The sequence below is a fragment of the Lithobates pipiens genome, unplaced genomic scaffold (assembly GCF_037356315.1).
Source record: "Lithobates pipiens isolate NorthernLeopardFrog02 unplaced genomic scaffold, aLitPip1_a1.2 Scaffold_19, whole genome shotgun sequence".
In the NCBI taxonomy this organism is placed as follows: Eukaryota; Metazoa; Chordata; class Amphibia; order Anura; family Ranidae; genus Lithobates; species Lithobates pipiens.
In genome coordinates this window covers 85,445,986-85,461,657 of record NW_027507764.1, presented here as the reverse complement: position 1 = coordinate 85,461,657, position 15,672 = coordinate 85,445,986, and positions in this window count along the sequence as shown.

Genomic DNA, 15,672 nt, shown 5'->3' with positions numbered 1-15,672 from the left:
GCAGAGAGATAGATTTGGGGGTCATTAGCTGACCCAGGGAGGACGTGTAGATCGAGAATAGTAGAGGTCCAAGGACAGAACCTTGGGGGACCCCAATGGAAAGGGGAGTTGGAGAAGAGGAAGTGGAGTTGTATGTGACACTGAAGGTGCGATGAGATAGGTAAGATTCAAACCAACGGAGAGTGCAGCCATGGAGACCAAGCAAATTTAGTTTTTTGAGGATGAGGGGGTGGTCAACTGTTTTAAAGGCAGCAGAAAGATCCAAGAGTAAGAGTATGGAATAATGACCTTTGGTTTTTGCTGTTAGTAAGTCGTTAGTGAGTTTTAGGAGGGTAGTTTCTGTGGAGTGCTGTGGGCGAAATCCAGACTGAAGAGGATCGAGAAGGTTATTTTCAATGAGGTGGTTGCTCAGTCGGTTGTAGACTAAACGTTCAAGGAGTGTGGAGGCAAAAGGGAGTAAAGAGATGGGTCTTAAGTTGTATTACAACATACAAGTCTAATTTATACAGTTTCTTACAATGCAAGCATATTAGATATAGGTATTCTTATTCACTAACCAAATTGAACCAATTGTGAATTGTTCTCACCTTGAACCAGAATGGGTCTTTTCTGCCAATTCTTGGGAACCCGTCACCTGATACGGACCAGCCGGTCAACCACTGGTCCGGTCCCCTCACAGAGTTCTGGGTTCCAGCTCGACCAAGTTCGTGGGGGAAATTCACCTGAAACCACACTCTGGAACAAGTTAAGAAGTCTTCTCTGACTCGTATGAGGAGGCAAGTTTCGGACAGATGTTTGCCCATTGGTTCTGACCTCTATGACCCTTGCAATAGGGCTGCATACACAGAGTTCAGCCTTATGAGCTCCTATCTGACTTGTATGACTAACAATTGTAGAGCTTTCATTTATATACCCTTTTACAAGCCTATCTCAGCCATCTGTCCTAGATATGATTGGTCCCTAAGATCTACATCAATGTAACCAACCATAAATCTGACACCTGTTCTACAACCAGATAAACTTAATTACTCCCAGAATTCCTATATGTTCATTAAAAATGATTTATAACTGCTTTTGTCCAATTAAAGACACCTGTGTACAGACCGTCTGGCACCCAGCTGTGTTAAATCCAACCCTCCTCATCTTGATAAGGTTTAACTATATTCAAGAATAACAGATTTACGACTCTGGAAGAAAGAACTTTCAATAACCCCACCAGATGTGTTATGTTGTTTTTCACTATACAATCCTGTGTGTTATGTATACATAAGGTACTATATTACTTACAATATATATATATATATATATATATATATATATATATATATATATATATGCGCATACACACACACATATAGTTACACAAGCCAATTACTTATTCAATATTATTATTATTATATATACATACACATGAGTGTACTTCGTATTCAATGTATTTGAACAGTTTCAATGAAGGCTCAAGCAAACCTTTGTTTGACCCTGTCAAACTTAATTTAATGTCCTGTGCATAACTTTCCTGTATTCCACTTATTTTAACCACTTGTTTTTCTTATCTTTTGTGGTGCTTATCTTAACAGCTATATTTCAACATCAGTTGTTATTTTGGGGTCTTTCCCTTTAGATTGCACACTTTAAAGGCAGGGCCGGATTAACATAGGGGCTATTGGAGCTGCAGCTCCAGGCCTCTTTCTCAAGATAGACCCATTTGCCCAAAGAAAAAAAAAAAAAGATCGACTTCGAGGATTGTAGCTCGGTGATCAGGAGTCACAGAATATTTGGGGGGGGGGGGTAGCTAAAGACCAACTCTAGCACTGGTTAAAATATGGGGCTGCTATCATCTATAGTTCCGGAGATACAGGGCTGCTTGCGCAGCCTGTCAGAAGCTACATACAGAGCGGCCAGTTTAAATACAAGCTGGAACACTCTGCAGCAGACTGAGAGGATGAACTCACAGTGCTTATAATAATTATTTGTATATTACTTATGATAATTAACCACCCAGGCCCATTCTGAGACTTCTCTCCTACATGTAAAAATCATAATTTTTTTATGCTAGAAAATTACTCAGAACCCTCAAGAATTATATATTGTTTTAGCAGACACCCTATGGAATAAAATGGTTTTCTTTGCAACTTTTTATGTTACACGATATTTGCGCAGCAATTTTTCAAACTTTTTTTTGGAAAGAAACTGTTTCATTCATAAAAAAAAACACTAAAGTTAGCATGATTTTTTGTTGTGTACTAAGCAATGCTTTAAATTTTAATTTTTTTTACAGGTTTATATCTGTTTAGAGTTACAGAGGAGGTCTAGTGATAGAATTATTGCTCTCCCTCTAACGATCATGGCGTATGTAACCTGTGTGTATCTGGCTCTGACACTAACCAGTGCCTATCCACCTATCCAGGGACTGACTAGTATCTCTCCCCAGCCTGTCCCCACACATCCTCTCACCTGCTGACCTGTGAATGGGGCAATCACTTACGCAGTGTTATTGTGTTCTGCCAGTTAATACAATGATTAGTGTTGCTAACTATAGCTGGCAGTACTGATTGTTTTGGGGAAAACCTGACAGGCTGGTTGTATTCAAGTCGGTTAATAGGTTGACTTGTGTAAAACCAGCTAGCCCATACATATACCCACTATGGCTGGTCTCTGCTTAACTGGTGTAATTTCAATCCATATATAGCCCGCTTAACCACTATGCAGTCCCTAAACATCCTTCCACAAACCTTTACATTTTTCCTTCCCAGATTACTTCATCCTCCTCTCCTATACATAGTGCCCACTGTGATACTCTCCACACTTCTCTCCTATAGATAGTGCCCACTGTGATACTCTCCACACTTCTCTCCTATACATAGTGCCCACTGTCATACTCTCCACACTTCTCTCCTATACATAGTGCCCACTGTCATACTCTCCACACTTCTCTCCTGTACATACTGCTCACTGTCATACCCTCCACACTTCTCTCCTATACATAACACCCGCTGTCATATCCTACACACTCCTCTCCTGTACATAGTGCCCGCTGTTTTACACTTTTCTCCTGTACATAGTGCCCACTGTCGTACCCTTCACACTACTTTCCTATACAGTGGTGTGAAAAAGTGTTTGCCCCCTTCCTCATTTCCTGTTCCTTTGCATGTTTGTCACACTTAAGTGTTTCGGAACATCAAACCAATTTAAACAATAGTCAAGGACAACACAAGTAAACACAAAATGCAATTTGTAAATGAAGGTGTTTATTATTAAAGGTGAAAAAAAATCCAAACCATCATGGCCCTGTGTGAAAAAGTGATTGCCCCCCTTGTTAAAACATACTATAACTGTGGTTGTCCACACCTGAGTTCAATTTCTCTAGCCACACCCAGGCCTGATTATTGCCACACCTGTTCACAATCAAGGCATCACTTAAATAGGAGCTGCTTGACACAGTAAGGTCCACCAGAAGATCCTTAAAAGCTACACATTATGCCGAGACCCAAAGAAATTCAGGAACAATTGAGAAAGAAAGTAATTGAGATCTATCAGTCTGGAAAGGGTTATAAAGCCATTTCCAAAGCTTTGGGAATCCAGCGAACCACAGTGAGAGCCATTATCCACAAATGGCGAAGACATGAAACAGTGGTGAACCTTCCCAGGAGTGGCCGGCCGCCCAAAATTACCCCAAGAGCGCAGCGACGACTCATCCAAGAGGTCACAAAAGACCCCACAACAACGTCCAAGGAACTGCAGGCCTCACTTGCCTCAGTTAAGGTCAGCGTTCATGCCTCCACCATCAGGAAAAGACTGGGCAAAAATGGCCTGCATGGCAGAGTTCCAAGGAGAAAACCACTGCTGAGCAAAAAGAACATCAAAGCTCGTCTCAATGTCTCCACAACACATCTTGATGATCCCCAAGACTTTTGGGACAACATTCTGTGGACCGATGAGACAAAAGTGGAACTCTTTGGAAGGTGTGTGTCCAAGTATATCTGGCGTAGAAGGAACACTGCATTTCATAAAAAGAACATTATACCAACAGTAAAATATGGTGGTGGTAGTGTGATGGTCTGGGGCTGTTTTGCTGCTTCAGGACCTGGAAGACTTGCCGTGATAAAAGGAACTATGAATTCTGCTGTCTACCAAGAGATCCCGAAGGAGAATGTCCGACCATCTGTTCGTGTACTCAAGCTGAAACAAACTTGGGTTCTACAGCAGGACAATGATCCTAAACACACCAGCAAGTCCACCACCGAATGGCTGAGGAAAAACAAAATGAAGACTTTGGAGTGGCCTAGCCAAAGTCCTGACCTGAATCCTATTGAGATGTTGTGGTATGACCTTAAAAAGGCCGTTCATGCTCGAAAACCCTCTAATGTAACTGAATTAGGACAATTCTGCAAAGATGAGTGGGCCAAAATTCCTCCAGGACGCTGTAAAAGCCTCATTGCACGTTATCGCAAACGCTTGGTTGCAGTTGTTGCTGCTAAGGGTGGCCCAACCAGTTATTAGGTTTAAGGGGCAATCACTTTTTCACACAGGGCCATGATGGTTTGGATTTTTTTTCACCTTTAATAATAAACACCTTCATTTACAAATTGCATTTTGTGTTTACTTGTGTTGTCCTTGACTATTGTTTAAATTGGTTTGATGTTCCGAAACACTTAAGTGTGACAAACATGCAAAGGAACAGGAAATGAGGAAGGGGGCAAACACTTTTTCACACCACTGTAAATAGTGCCCACCGTCATACCCTCCACACTCCTCTCCTGTACATACTACTCACTGTCATACCCTCCACACTCCTCTCCTATACATAGTGCCCACTGTCATACCCTCCACACTTCTCTCCTATACATAGTGCCCACTGTCATACCCTCCACACTTCTCTCCTATACATAGTGCCCACTGTCATACCCTCCACACTTCTCTCCTGTACATACCACTCACTGTCATACCCTCCATACTCCTCTCCTATACATAGTGCCCACCGTCATACCCTCCCTCCACACTCCTCTCTTGTAATTGCTGCTTACTGTCCTACTCTCCACACTTCTCTCCTGTACATAGTGCCCACTGTCATACCCTCCACACTCCTGTACATACTGCTCACTGTCATATCCTCCACACTCTTCTCTTATACATAGTGCCCAATGTCATACCCTCTACACTCCTCTGCTGTGCATACTGCCCACTGTCATACCCTTCACACTCCTCTCCTGTACATAGTGCCTTCTGCCATACCCTCTGCACTCCTCTCATGTACATAGTGCCCACTGTTAGACCCTCCACATTCCTCTCCCTCACCTGCACATACTTCACACTTTTATACCATCCATACTCCTCCCCTATGCCTCTTATCCACAAAAACTGTTTTTTAAAATTATACCGAATATCCTCAATGTTACCAGCTCTAGAATGGGCACCTTTGTCAGTCCAACTAAAGGAAATCTCACAGTCCTCATATTTGTTCTGCCCCATTATTAATACTTATTTAGTTTTCTAATTACTATTGTGATGTATAGAGGAACATAGGGGATTTCAGCTACTCTAAATATAGCACTTGTAAAAAAAGAGTACCTGAAAATATTTTTGAAATGTTGACAACTATGCACTTAGGCCCTGCCCAAGGGCCACTGGGTCAGTAGGGGGCCCCATGAGAGGCTCCTGTGATATTAAAGCGGTAGTAAATTTTTCTAACATTACTACTTTTTAGAGGCCCTGGGGTAGGTTATGCCATAATGTACAAGTATGCACAGCATATTAGCACATTAGGGCACACTTAAATTGTCAGACTGAGCCCTCCAGTGCTGTGCTGTGATCAATCCGGCGGGGCCCAGGCACTTCTATCTTCACCCGGTCTTCCTTCTGGGTTCTGTGCCTTCGGTCACTTTCCTTGGCCAGGCTGCATTGATGTCATTCCCACACATGCTCATGTGCAAATCCTCTTTCTCTCGTCCCCCCCTTTCTCTCTCATCCTCCCTCCCTTACCCCTCACCCCTCTTTCCTCCCCTTTCTCTCTCTTTCTCTCTCTCTGGTCCTCCCTCTCTCTCTTTAATTTAATTTGTTATAACAAAAAATAGTTTGCATCCTCAGCACCAGGCCCATGATGTTCTTAATCTGGCCCTGTTGAAAGGCAGTATAGACTAGGGGTCTCCAAACTATGGCATGAGAACCACATCCGACCCACTACAAGATTTTACCCGGTCTGCAGCAACTCTGATATGATGGGGGCTTCTGACATACAGGGGGGAGGGGTGGCTCTTGGATGTGAAAAAGGGGCTTCTAATGTGAAAGGGGGATCCTGATGTGATAGGGGGTGTCTGGTGTGAAAGGAGGGGCTCTTATGTCATGGGGAGCTTCTGATGTGAAAGAGGTATTCTGACGGAAGGGGATTCTGATGTAAAAGGGTGAACTTCAGATGCAAAAGGTTGGACTGATATTTTCAACCCACAAATCTATATATGATTTACATAGCCCTGTGTATAATGTAGAGCCTGGTATATGATGTACAGAGCCCAGTGTACAATGTACAGCCTGGTATATGATGTACAGAGCCCAGTGTACAATGTATAGCCTGGTATATGATGTACTACACTGGGCTCTGTACATCATATTCCAGACAGTACATTGTACACCAGGCTCTGTACATCATATACCAGGCTCTACATTATACACAGGGCTCTGTAAATCATATACCAGTCCAAGCTCTACATTATACACAGGACTCTGCACATCATATACCAGGTTGTACATTATACACCGGGCTCTGTACATCAGATACCTGACTCTACATTATACACCGGGCTCTACATTATACACAGGACTCTGCACATCATATACCAGGCTGTAAATTATACACTGGGCTCCCTACATCTTATACCAGGCTGTACATTATACACAGGACTCTGCACATCATATACCAGGCTCTACATTATACACCAGGCTCTGTACATCATATACCAGGCTCTACATTATACACAGGGCTCTGTACATCATATACCAGGCTTTACATTATACGAAGGGCTCTGTACATCATATACCAGACCAAGCTCTACATTATACACAGGGCTCCGTACATCATATACCAGGCTCTACATTATACACAGGGCTCTGTACATCATATACCAGGCTCTACATTATACGCAGGCTCTGTACATCATACACCAGGCTCTACATTATACACAGGGCTCTGCACATCATATACCAGGTTCTACATTATACGCAGGCTCTGTACATCATACACCAGGCTCTACATTGTACACAGGGCTCTGTACATCATATACCAGGCTCTACATTATACACAGGACTCTGCACATCATATACCAGGCTGTACATTATACACCTGTCTCCGTACATCATATACCAGGCTCTACATTATACACAGGACTTTGCCCTTCATATACCAGGCTGTACATTATACACCGGTCTCCGTACATCATATACCAGGCTATACATTATACACCAGGCTCTGTACATCATATACCAGGCTGTACATTATATACCTGGCTCTACATTATACACAGGGCTATGTACATCATGTACCAGGCTCTACATTATACACCAGGCTCTGTACATCATATACCAGGCTGTACATTATACACAGGGCTCTAAATTATACGCAGGACTCTGTACATCATATACCAGGCTCTACAATATACACCGGGCTCTACATTATACACAGGGCTCTGTACATCATATCCCAGTCTCTACATTATACACCGGGCTCTACATTATACACTGGGCTCTGTACATCATATATGCAATATATATATATATATATATATATATATATGCAAAAATAGTGAGCCTCTCCTGTCACTCCAATGTGAAAGCCTGAGGGCCTTCACACGGGAGCGCTGCGCTAGCAGGACGGTCAAAAAAGTCCTGCAAGCAGCATCTTTGCAGCGCTTTGGAGCACTATAGACACCGCTCCTAAAAAGCCCCTACCCATTGAAATGAACGGGGCAGCGCCGACAAACCATCGGGAAAGCGCCGATGCAGAGGCGCTTTGCAGGCAGTTTTAATCCCTTTTCAGCCACTAGCAGGAGTTAAAACCGCCTCACTAGCAGCCGAATAGTGCCAGTAAAATGACGGTAAAGCAGCTCTAAAAATAGTGCCACTTTACCGCTGCATACTGCTTTAGACGTATGCAGTATGTCTCAAAGAAGAACTATGAAAATGTTTTTATGTCTTGTGTGCCTTTGACATCTGTGATGTAATTATCCAACCCAAATATTGTTCCACTTTTCTCTCTCACTACAACAAGCTATTGATAATTGTAATGCCACATACACTGCGGACCCAAACCCTACCAATTTTGACTTACTAATGGCAGCTCAGAGGGACTTGCAGCTACACCTGACAGAAATTACACGACTTGACATGTATAAGGGGAGGCAGCGGGTCTTTGAACAAGGGGATAGGAATGGACGTCCGCTGGCGATGATGGCTCAGCATGACCAGCCCCTCACTCTGGTGTCTGCCCTGCAGACTACGGACGGGGAAACCGTGACCTCCCCCTTGGCCATACTGCGGACTTTCAGCACCTTCTATGAAAAGTTGTACTCCTCAGGCCTCCCTACAGACTTTCGACCCGAGTCACTCCATACTTTGCTGGACCAGTTGGCGCTCGGATGGCTCTCTGACTCGGAGAGGGAGACTCTGGTCCAACCTTTTACAGCGCTGGAGGTACTGGGGGTCATTAGTTCTTTTCCCCCGGGTAAGGCTCCGGGGCCTGATGGACTTCCGATGGCCTTTTACAAGACCCACGGAGCTCTTCTGGCACCTCTGCTGGCTCAGCTCTATACTACCTGTCTGACTGCTGGTGAATTGCCTGCCTCAATGTACCATGCCCACTTAACATTGATTCACAAGGCCCCTAAGGACCCCACCTAGTGTACTTCCTATAGGCCCATAGCCTTATTAAATTCTGACTTTAAAATATTGACCAAGCTCCTGGCCCGTAGACTTTATCCCATGCTCCCCTCGGTGATAGACTCTGACCAGACTGGTTTCATGCCCCGTAGATCTACAGATATTAACCTCCGGGGATTCTCTACTAACATTCACGCCCACCATTCAAATGTGGGAACCCGGGTGGTGGCCTCCTTGGATGTCGAAAAGGCCTTCGACACGGTGGAATGGCCTTTTTTATGGGGAACCCTGCGGAAAATGGGCTTCCCTTTACTCTTTATTAATTGGCTTCAGGTGATTTATAGGAGCCCGACTTCGTCGGTTCGGCTGGGGGGGCCCTGTCCGCCCCCTTCAGGCTTTTTAGCGGGACCAGGCAGGGCTGCCCTCTTTCTCCGGCTCTGTTTGCCCTTGCGATCGAACCTGTGGCGGAGGCACTGCGTGTCTCGCCCCGGGTGTCAGGATTGCGTATTGGGCTGTTGGAGGAGAGTGTGGCCCTGTACGCAGATGACATGCTGCCCCTTGTTTGGGTTGACTCTTTTAAGTATTTGGGGGTTCAGGTATCACACTTGGCGTCAGATTACCTCACACTAAATCTTACCCCAGTTTTTTTGGATGTCCAGTCTAAGCTTAAATCGTGGAGCAACCTGCCACTATCGCTCTGGGGGCGTGTAAATCTCCTTGAAATGAAGGTCATCCCCAGACTTACTTACCTGTCTGAACCAGATTTTTTCCTCCTTTTTTTGGGGCCCCTCGTCACCCAGATACCGCCTGACCACTTTGATGAGACCACGGACACAAGGGGGGCATGGCTTTCCCAGACTGTTACAAATACTATCTGTCCGCGCAGCTGGTTACAGTAGCCTGGTGGCTGCAACTGGACCAAACAAACTCCTCCACTGTTCTGGAGGCTACGGTTTTGGGTTCGTTGGAGGCCCTCCAGCTTCTCATCTAATGAGGCCCTCGGGCTCCTTATTCTTTGACTCACTCCATGATCGTTACCCTGCGAGCTTGGCGGGCGGGGCTGGCCCTGGAGGGATGTGGACGCACTGATGTATCCCCAAATGCCCCACTGTGGCTGAATCCTGGCCTGTCTCACCTATACGAGATCCCTGACCCATGCGCATGGACTAGGCACGGGCTCTATACTCCCCTTTACCAGCCTGATCTCCTTGTACAATGTGCCTGGCCACTACCTATTCAGATACCTTCAATTGGTCCACGCGTTTGCAGCGCAATTCCCACATTCCTCATGCAACATGATACAATCGAAACTGGAACACACGCTCAGGGCCGCCTGCGACAGGAAACCTACTTCAGTTTTATACTCCCATCTCATAAATGTGTCGCTGCCGGCTCTTGACAAACTTTGGACCAGGTGGCGGGATCGACATCCCCTCACTAGACACAGATGACTGGGATGATGTTTGGGACCTTCCTTTTAACTCCCTTGTCTCTATTAGGGACCGCCTTGTGCAATTTAAAATTGTACACCGGGCCTACTACACCCCATACAGGATGTACGTACATAGGATGAACCCTGCGCACTCTCCGAGCTGTTGGCGATGTGGGGCCTCCTCTGGGGACTTCTCGCACATTTTCTGGCAGTGCCCGAGGGTCCAGCAGTACTGGGAGTCAGTGTTGCATCTAATCAGAAAGTTCACCATGACTACGGCGCCTTTGGCCATGGAGGTCTGCATACTGGGACTCATCGAGCCCGTGGTGCAGTCCACCGCCAAACGCACGATGACTGGCCTGCTGCTCTTTTATGCTCGTAAGAATATTGCTATGCACTGGAAAAAGGCAGAACCCCCATCCATGGTGCAATGGAAGCGCCTGGTGAATGACAGTCTCCCCCTGTACAAAGATACTTACCTCCATCGGGGTTGTCCAAAGAAGTATAATAAAGTCTGGCATGCTTGGGTAGCTGACCCCGAAACAGCTTAGATAGGGGTAGTGATTGTGGTTGCTGGAGGGATATGGTACGCTATGCTATGTTATGTTATATTTTCTGCTCCCCTCCCCCCTTTGTGTTCTTAGGAGCTGTTCTGCTCTCTTATGAAACCAGACAGGGGATCGTTTATACTGGCCGAGGGAATTGGGGCCGCCAGTGGAGCACCCTTTTTATTGTGAAATGTTGAACTATTATGTTGCATTGTATACTTCTGTGTCAATGAACGACTCTTGTATACTGTGAGCCCTGTTGTTATATGTGTTGTTTGTTATGAAACTCTTAATAAAAATATTTTTCAAAAAAAATAAAAAATTGTTCCACTTTTGCTTTAAGGCCCCTTTCACACGGACGGATAGAATGGTGCTTTTAGCTGCAGATTTTCTAGTTTTCTACCGCAGCTAAAAGCATACAATGCTTTCCTATGGCCCCATTCACACACAGCGTTTAGCCGCGATTTCGTTACATGCGGTTCGGTGCGAATAGAAAAAATAGAATTGAATGCGTCCAGGTGCGATGTAGCGCAGCTATATGCACATAACCGCAGGTAATCGCAGTCTTTTGTGTCAACTGCGGATAGCAGCATGAGAAGGGATTCAAGGGACCAAAAAAATAAATAAAAAAAAAGGGTTGCTATGGGAACGACTATATTAGATAACTGCAGCTGAACGCACGTAAACGCATGTAATTGCACTGTACAAATGCAGCTGATCACTGTGCCTGGAGTCTTGAATTTCACAGAAAAAAATAAACATGCTAAACTGCGGCAGAACAGCCGTCCGTGTGAAAGGGGCCTTATTCATAATAGTAAATAATAGTAAATGAGCATTATAAAGAACACATAACAAGATTAAACCTGCTCTAATGATACCTGCAAAGAATTACCCAAACCTCCAGCTAACCAGACAAGCAGAAACACCTGCGGAGGGTACTGTTCAGCCCTAGTACATTAGTTGTTCAGTAACTACATGCAAAGTGTCTCTAGAGAAGCATGCAGGGTACAGTTTACTATTGTCATGCTGAGCCCTATTTACGTTAACCAATGGAACCCACAGAGCATTGTTTATTTATAAATAAAAGAGGGGGATTGCATTATGAATAGAGACAATATATTGATGATATGAGCTGCCTCTGCCTAATATCACCACCACGTGGATGGGAATATATAGGATGTACAAAGAGTAGAGAAAAGAGAAAAATATACTTCTGTTGGTTCACCTATAGTCATATCATATCAAAAATATACTTCTATTGATGAAAGAATGTAATTAAATAAATAAATATATGTGAAGTGTAAATAAATAAATCTTTCATAGAGACATGTTAGTTGGTAAAATATTAGTAAAAATTGTGTACGTGAAAAATTATATGCCAATACAGGAAAAATGACCCAAAAAAAAGGAAAATGTGTGTGTGTCTGTGTGTATACAGACCCAATATACAATCCTTACACAGAAGTGCTTACGAAAGATTAAAATCGTGACAATACAATCAAATATATCAAAAAGTGCAAATTGTGAAAACATCCCATAGGCAATCATTAAGCTATACAGGCGCAAGGAAGCACTGAAAGTTTCCACAAAGTCCCAAAAGGTTATACAGATGATTTGTGCAGGAGATGTGAGGTTAAATAATGAAGATCTTCCCAGTGTACATGACAAAAATTGGTAATGCCCTCACCAGATACCCTGCCCCTGCAGGGGTGGTATAGCCTCCACAGTGTGAGCCCTTGTGCCGCTATGTGGATCTCTGGGGGGTTCTTTTGTCACCCGCTGGGGGTACTTCGTTTTGGTTCTCAACAGAAAAGAGGAGTCTCCATAGTGTAAATCGTTTCAATAGAGAGTGCTTTATTAAATAACAGGGTTGTACTCACATTTAATACGAGATAAAAACGCCAAACATAAACCATGTCCTATGGCTGTTACAGCTGATTTAGAGGAAGTAACCTCTAAATTTGAACAACAAAGCTGCTCGGTGCTTTGGATTGCACCGCAAAGCAGGTAAAGATCCTACAAATGAAGCGCCAAGTCTGCAATCTCGTCATTGCATTGACGTGGCGCCCGAACACAGTGCACTTAGTTAAAGGTCGTTTTTTTCAAAAAAAATTTTTCAAATTTTTTGGTGACTACGGGGGGAAGCACCCCCTATGGATGGGCCACCACTGGGAATGATGTACCTTTCATCATAGGCCTTGTTGACTCCTCTCCAAATGTAGTGCTTTATGGTTGGGGCCAAAAAGCAAAATTTGGGTTTCATCACTCCAAATGACTTTGTGCTAGAAGGTTTGAGGCTTGTCTCTGTGCTGTTTGGCGTTTTGTAAGCGGTATACTTTGTGGCATTTGTATAGTAATGGCTTTCTTCTGGCGGTTCAACCATGCAGCCCATCTTTATTCAAGTGCCTCCTTATTGTGCATCTTGAAACAGCCACACCACATGTTTTCAGAGAGTCCTGTATTTCACCTGAAGTTATTTGTGGGTTTTTCTTTGCATCCTGAAAAAATTTCCTGGTAGTTGTGGCTGAAATTGTAAATGGTCTAACCCTTTCCTGTTTTATACAGTTCTACCTTTCCCTGCAGATCCTTTGACAATTCTTTCACTTTCCCCATGACTCAGAATCCATAAATGTCAATGCAGCACTGGATTAAAGATGCAAGGGTCTGGCAGGAGACCAGAAACTCATTTGACCTTTTATACACACACACACACGCACACACACACACACTGTTTTTGCCTGTTGGCATGTCCTGGTGCGAACCAAGCTGGGGGGGTGTTCATTTGTCCGTGCTACTTTTATGTCTGCACAGGCTTGCAGACCTTCCTGCTGCTCCTGAGGATCTTTCAATCCAAGGAGTACACACAACATTATCAATTTGTAGCCCCCCCCCCCCCCGTGTTCACCAAGATATTAGCATCAGTTGTAGTTGTGGTGTATTCCAAGGGCATTTAGATTTTGGGATACCTGGACAATCTCCTCTTGAGGGAACAGGCACAAAATCTAACCAATAATCTACTGCAGACAGCCCAGACCCTGAAAGGTTCAGCTGTATCCTCAATTTTCAGAAATCAGTTCTGAAACCAGTACATTTCTTGGAGTATCTGGGTCTCATTCTAGATCTAGACACTGAGTGACTACAATAAGATAAGGGTAGTTACTGATATAAGGGAGAACCTTTATTTTAGTGTCCCTTCTTACTCTACTGTATTAAATCCCCCTTGCATCAGTGCCTCCCCCCCTCATTTTGTGGCCTGGCAACACTGTTACTTGCCGCCTCTCAGGTGCACCATGCAGGGCTTAGCCAGATAGTCCTCTCTGGGCTCCAATTTGGCAGCTCTGGTTTCATCCTATTCTCCTCTCCAGGGTCCACACACATCTATCTCCTCCCATGATCTCCACTCTTACCTCCACCTTCCGGACTCCCCATCAAGCTTAGCTGAGGCTGAGAGCATCTAAGCCCGGCTGGCTGCGGAATTGCGCACTGTCAATTAATTTACTGACGGTTGGCAACCCTGCTTCCATTAGCACTTGAACATTCATTAATTTCATTGGGGAGAATAAATGAATATTCTAGCCAGTGAAATTAATGAATGCCCCAAGCGCTTAACAGCCTAAGAGCAGCTGAAGGTGTTTGCAAAATTCAGATTTAGGCACATTTTTTATGCTGCTTTTCTCCTAGCAGGAGAAAAGGCATTCAGAAGATCTGGGCAAATGCCCAATGTGCATGAAGCATAACGGTATCCAAATTAAAGGCAGATTTAAGTCAGATCTTTGCTCCTTCCTCACACTGGACGTACACTTTAATGTTGAACCAGAAAAAAATGATTGCTCCAAGAAGTTACGTTTTCAAAAAATCATTCATTACTATTTATGAAACATTTCCTATTCCAGAGGATCTGCCATGAAGAAAAAAATGCTGTGTAATGCCGTGTACACACGACCGGACTTTACAGCAGACTAGGTCCGACGGTCTTCCCGACTGACTTTTCAGTGGAGTTCCGATGGACTTTCTGAACGAACGGACTTGGCCACACACTATCACACCAAAGTCTGACGGATTTGAACGTGATGACATATGACCAGACTAGAATAAGGAAGTTCATAGTTGTATAGTATAAAGAGGAACCACTGCGCTACTATAATAAAATCAGCAGCTAACACTCAAACAAACAAAGTTGAAATAAATGTGAAACAAAAAAGGTAGCGCTAAAGTGAAAAACACAATGACACAATGACATATGAAAAGTGAATAAATACAAACAATCTATGCTAGAGTAAGAGGTCCCCCACTTATTGTGAGAAAAAACGTGAAAAAAGTATTACGTGTGGTATGCAACACTCAGTACAATATACATACAGCTGTATGTCATAAATAATAATTATGTGACAGTAAAAATAAAGCTGTATTTAATGTTGATGAGGTCAACGCATAACTCTCTACTTGAGGTTCTGGAGGCAGAGTTATTCTTCCATAAGTGCCCGACGTTTAAATTGATTAAAAAAGTCTGGCAGACAGCGAAGCTTTTGCTGGGGTATAAGGGGATATCAGAATATGTTCCTTTATGGAACAATAATAAACTGCCAGAACTAAGTAATATAGAGAAATCAGTAGAATGGGAACGTCAGAGCTTTAGACGCTTACGACAGCTATACGACGGCAGTACCTTGAAAGCTTTTTCAGATTTAAAACAAGAATTCAACATATTAAATAGTACCTTTTATAAGTACTTACAACTTAGGCACGCGATCCAACCTCAATTCAGGTCACAAATAATCGAATGGACTCTGCTTTCGATTTTGACCAGTATAATTAATTCAGATGTAT